Genomic DNA, 6,000 nt, shown 5'->3' on the forward strand with positions numbered 1-6,000 from the left:
GCCCAGTGGACCTTTGAGGACCGGTGGCTTCCTTCGGGGTTGGGGTAGAGGGATTGGAACCCTTTGGGGTTGGGGTAGGGGGATCGGAACCCTTTGGGTTGTTGTATAGGACCTCACAACACTGTTCAAATGAAACTTGTGTATTATAACGACCACACTCAAAACCTCTTCCAAAATCTCTTCAAAAATCATCTTTTAAAATGTCTCTAAGTGTTTCGCCGAAATAATTCCATAACCTGTCTAAAACAGTTTCGCCCAAATAATCCCTAAACGTAACTCAGCGTGTTCCTTTTGTTTTTGGCATCTCTGCGCTAATGCATTTCAAATTAATAAAAAACCTGATTCCCGCGCTAAAACAATTCATTGCTAAGATGTTTCTTGGAGAATTGTTTCCATGGCGTTTGGTTATTAATATCCTTTGGAGTTCGACCAAAAGAGTTGTTTCCGAGGCAAAGACATTAATGACTTGGATCTATTCCTGGAGAATCGTTTCTATGCGAAAATTTTTAAAGTCTGACAGATGATGTCATTGTTTGATTGATCTGTCAAGAAAGGGGAATTAATTTGTTGTTTCTAAGGGGAATTATTGATTCACGGTAGGTGAATTGAGGTCGACAGCAGAGGTGTTCCAAATGGGTGCTACTCGTGACAGGACCACGTGGTTTATGGTTTTCCAAGTGAGAAAGTTTCTGTTTTTCCAATTCTCACTGACAAATTCCATAAAAACATAAAATAAATCGATCAACACACATAACCGTCCATGAAAACAGACATAAATGTGACGAAATTCCTGTTTTTCCAAGTGATAAAATTCCTGTTTTTTCATTCTCAGTGAGAAAACCATAAACCACGTGGTGCTGTTCGGACTCAATAAGGCCCTTCTACTTCTATTGGTATCAAATTCCGTTTTTTAGAGTTTCGGCTACTATTAAGCCGCATCACTCCTTACATACAGTTTGTTACCACGAACTATTTGATTCAGTCCAAGGCTTTTTTGGTAGCTGTAGTTTTAAGTTTGAGTCACTCGAACGCTCAGTAAATTTCTCTTGAGCTTTAAGTGGCAGGTGATCAATCTCACTTAAGCCAATCCAAAACAGCTTTTGAATCTAAGCTACCTTTTTGAAGTAAAATATTTGACATAAAATATGTACAGAACTGTGTTTTCAGCGCTTTTAAGAGGATTCGATAATTTAAACATTGTTTTGTGGGCCTCAACCTCGACTGACTATCTCAAAGGCTGAGGGTCCATTAGCAAATACTCCCAGGGGACTATTTATCATTGAAAACCTATTCAGAATTTGTGATTTGATTATGAAGTTTGGTTGAAAAGACAATGGACTTCTGTTGGCACAGTTTTCAATCAAAGCTGGTTGCACAACTGAAAATTCGGAGAGCTTTCAAATTGATCAAATGACATTTCTTAAGAGGTAATTTTAGGCATTCTCTTGATAGGTATACTTGAAGGTTCTTAGGGATAACCCTTTCCTGAAAAGTAAAAAGAAAATTTGGCTCCGTTTGTTCTCGATTATAAAATTGTCGACACTGGAAAACATTTAGAACGTTTTTCTTCTACCATGTTTTTCTAGATGTTGATCCATTTTTCATATAAAACATTCAATTTAATCATTTGAAGTAAATATATTGCAATTGTTTTTGGAATAGACAAGCTGAGATTTTTTAATTATGCAAAGATTTCTGACAGATAACACAACTTGGATAACCAAAAGTCATTTTGAAAAAAAGTAGCAATTTCACATTTTCCTTTGGTTAAAAATATTTTAATTTCGTCCTTTAACAAGAAAAATCTTCTTAAACTTTGACGTCTTGACGACAATTTTAGTTTTGCATGCATAATTAAGTTCTCCAGTTGGAATCCGTATCCTTACAGAGATTTGAATATAAACAGCTGTTAAGGGCAAGGTTCTTAATGAAAATCATATATGGTTACTAACTACGACAGAGGTGGATCCAGGATTTTTTTTTTGGGGGGGGGAGGGGAAATAGGTGAATCCGATAAACTTGCGTTAGGAGCAAGTTTATTTAACGCAAAAGAGCGTTAATTAAGTAAATTACACTACTGTAGACTATGTTAGGGGGGCGTCCCCCTCGCCCCCCCCCTCTGGATCCGCCCCTGACCTACGATTATGACGGCATTCATCAAGATTGGCCATAAAATGCAGTTTTTAGAGGAAAAATTGATTTATTTAAAATAAAAATTAAATTACAAATTGTACTAGATCGAGTAATTTGCTTTAAAATGAGCCATTGGACAACTGTATACGGAGTTCCAGTGGCAAGCTATCGGTATAAAAGAAAATATGAGAGATAGAAAAAAAAGAGCCGTTTAGGCAAAATTCTGTAGTAGCTGCCACTTTTCTTGATGTTCAAGCCAATGTATATCCCTTGCTGTTAGAGCCAAATGACAGAAAGTTTCCTATATAAAGGCTTTGGACAAGGCGGTTCTATTGGTGTACTTTTTGTTTTGATCTGACTCTATTTTTAGGAGTTACGGGTTATTATATTTCTTAACATTGGACGTGATCGTCCCTTGCTAGGTTGCTAGTTACCGCTAAAACACAGATTTATACTCTTAACAGTATCCTGAAGCACATTGTTTAATTCTGGTGCTAATTTTTTTGCCTCAAGGGTCTCTTCGACAATAAGGCAGTAAGTAAGATGTATGTGATCATAATGAGCAGCTTGAAAAAATGATCTAAAACCAATATTTTTGCCCGCCATTGCTTTTGCACGATCTTAGCATGTTCAACAGCAATTTTTCCATTACAACCATTGTTTATTAAAACTTTGTCAATTTTACAATATGTATCTTTCCCTTTAGTATGGTCTTTCATAGGACGACAAAATAATAATTCTTCCTCCATGAATCCTTATAAATGAACCTGACACATACTAACAGCTGAGTCAATTTAGTAATAACAGTTGTTTCGTTCAGCTCAATTAAAAACTTTGGGCTTTCTTTAATTCTTGTAATAGGTGTTAATGTCAGAAGTTCTATTCGAGACAGTGATGTTTGATAGAAAACTTTTTTGATTATAATTAACATATTTACTTCCATCTGGTAGGCTATATCTACCATTTTTCTACAAACAGCAGCAGGCAATACAAGATCTTTTCCGATAGTGAACGGCATTTTTAATTTTGCAATATGTTAAGAAGCTTCATATGACTGTAGTAGATATTTTTCATTAATGGTCATAAATTTCTTAAGGATTTCTTCGATTTATTTAAAGATTTGTAAGGTCTTTTAAAATATTATTTTAGTTTATTGACATAGAAACATGCTTTGATTCAAGATATATTTCAATTTTGCAGGTTTGATGTTCTCTGGAGCCAATAATTTATTGCAGATCAAACAAAGAGGTTGTTCACTACCGTTAAAGCATTGAAATGTTAGGTGAAATTGAAGAAAAGACTCATCATCTTTTCTTTTTCGTACATTCGATACTTGTATTTAAGTACTTTGTCTTTCCTGAGAAGAGTTTTTAGCATTATTTTCTGCATCTTCACCATTCTTATTGAACTTGAGTCATTTAGCTAAAAGTTGTTTTGACCCAAAATCAAATAAATATGTAAAATAGCATATTGCATATAATAATTTATTAATTAGTGAGTAAGTAGAAAAAATATGAAATTTCCTTACGGTGAAACCCTTACAATTGACTTCAGTAGAAGACCCAGTGTTGCCAGAAGGTAGGAAAAAATAAGTCGGAGCATTAAAAAACAATTTTTACCTTGCGAAAAACAATCTCTAAGAACATAACCCTGGACAAATTAGAAGAATTGACGAACAAAGTCTTTTAGTTCGTCCCTTCCAGCCTTCTGAGCACACAGAGTGTACAGCTTCGTCATATGACGTAGAAATATTTGAATTCAAATGATGTATGGATGTGGGAAGAAAATGATTTTTTCCCAAAAAAGCAGTTCATACCAAAAAAAAGCTAGATCACAATAAAATTAGCCAAGAATTAGGCTGGCAGATAGATTAAAAAGTTCCCACCAGTCACCATTAAAATCAGCCAGTCTGGGGAGAAATAAGCCAATATGGTATCACTGGGAAGAGAGCCAATACTACACTAGTTCACCTTCAAATTACAGTCAGTGTCACTGAATCACTGTCTTAGATCTGATTGAATCTGAACGTGCGTGTGCGCATTCCAACCTTTTTTTGTGTGCAGGTTTGTGAGAGTAACTCTACAAAAATACAAATCAGATTTTATAAAATCGCGTATTTGAATATTTAACATTGAAATTTCTCACGACCAAAGAATTTTGCCATGCAAACCCATTTGGGGTCGCAACCAATAGTTTAAGAAGGTCTGCCCTAGACCAATAGGCTGATATTAAAGAGAGTTTTAAAACTCTTAAAGAGAGTTGCAATGATTAGAGAAGAGCAGCAGAATACCTTTTTTTTTTTAGCCATTTATGTAAATAAATTCGGCCAGGGGATAAACTATCTCAGGTTTCTTTATTACTTTAAGGAACTAAGTCGTCCAAAAGTAACCAAAAAATTAACCCAATACCTCTAGCTATAGTAATCAGGGTTGCAGCGGTAGCTAGCAACCTAGTAAGAGATGTCACATAAAAAATAATAAATAGTTAAGAACGAACTATTGCCTAAACAGTAATATAGGAACTAAAATTCAGTACAATACAAGTATCTTTTAAAAAGTTGCTTCCCAAGGGTATGATGTCATATTTGACTTACTTACCCGTGCAAAACTCTTAGGATCGTCTCTTACTATTCCAACTAAGAAAAAGCCTTAGGCTTTTTCCCGTTTTTGACACAAAGTGCTAATCCACCGCTTTAGCAAGTATCAGAACTCTTGATTGATTTAAAATTTATGTAGTCTTTTTCTTAATAGTAATGTTACCTCAAAAAGATTGGGAATTAGGAAACAGAATCATGAAAATATTTTTGCAATTAAATTTTTTTTTTTTGGCGAAATTTTAAAGTTTGGTAACAGAGAGTTCCAAACTTCTCTTAAGATACTTTTTTTTAGTCTAAAATAGCAGCTTTTGTATGTGATACAATCGGAAATCACTGGAATCCTTTTTAAGAAAGTGATTTCAAATATAAAGGCCATAATGGCGATTTACAAAAAAACATGAGTGATACACCTAAGTTCATGAGTTATATTGTCCAAATGTCAGCCCTTACAACCATGACAGTCTTTTCTGAAAGCAATATTTTCAAACATATGGGATATCAGTGGATTCAAGTACTTATATGAGAAAAACGTAACCTAGTAATCTTGAATTGGGGATACATCCAGTAAATTATTCTTTTAAAATGCTCACGAGCAAAGACCTTGTCAGAATGATCAAATTCAGATAATAATTTCAGTTTTATCATAAAAGTTTTGTAAGATTTGAAACATGTTACAATACTACTTGTATAAATTGAGTTTACATATCTTAGACAAAACTATACCTTTCCCTATAGTAAACCCCATAAGGCACCAAAGTTTTATTGTTATTATTTTTCCCAGAGGCACTTCTTATGGAAGAGGTGATCGTAGTAACTTTAGAGGGGGCTCATTCAATTGGAAGTCGAAAGTTCTAGTGGCTTTTTTAAGAGTCAAAAATGATCGGAGGGCAACTAGCCGCCCCATGGCCATTTTTCCCTAAATGTATCTGATAAAAATTTTGAGATAGCCATTTTGTTAAAAATAGTTCAAAGATAAGATACCAAAAACTCCAAAGTCGACACAACCCCCCAGATCCCGGAGGCAGACGTTGTAAGTTATGCCTTGGTACTGTAAACGACGGCCAAAGTAAGTATCTGTGAAATGGTCTATGGGGTGTATATGCTTAGGAGAAGACATGTGGAATTGGGTTGGATTTGGCTGGACACAATGGTTTCATCATCCAGTGGCTTTAATTTACAGAAATTTAGAGGTGGAAAAATGTAGTTTTCAATGCCTATGTAGGAAGGCAAAGTTGTTTTACTTTTCTGTTTTTTCAACAAAAGTACCAAAT

The 6,000-nt window shown here is 34.8% G+C and overlaps 1 long non-coding RNA gene across 3 annotated transcripts in view; it reads left to right on the forward strand.

Moving 5' to 3' along the window:
* The window catches only part of LOC148944516 (uncharacterized), a 368,975-nt gene extending 365,400 nt beyond the window's left edge, over positions 1–3,575 (forward strand). For all 3 annotated transcript variants that reach the window (XR_016142847.1, XR_016142848.1, XR_016142849.1), the window contains one exon: positions 3,334–3,575. This is a non-coding gene — a long non-coding RNA (uncharacterized LOC148944516). The remainder of the gene's footprint in view (positions 1–3,333) is intronic.
* The last annotated feature ends 2,425 nt before the right edge of the window (positions 3,576–6,000 follow it).

Source organism: Artemia sp. Qi Xiang Cuo, chromosome 14 (assembly GCF_049724085.1).
Source record: "Artemia sp. Qi Xiang Cuo chromosome 14, ASM4972408v1, whole genome shotgun sequence".
NCBI classification, from domain to species: domain Eukaryota; kingdom Metazoa; phylum Arthropoda; class Branchiopoda; order Anostraca; family Artemiidae; genus Artemia; species Artemia sp. Qi Xiang Cuo.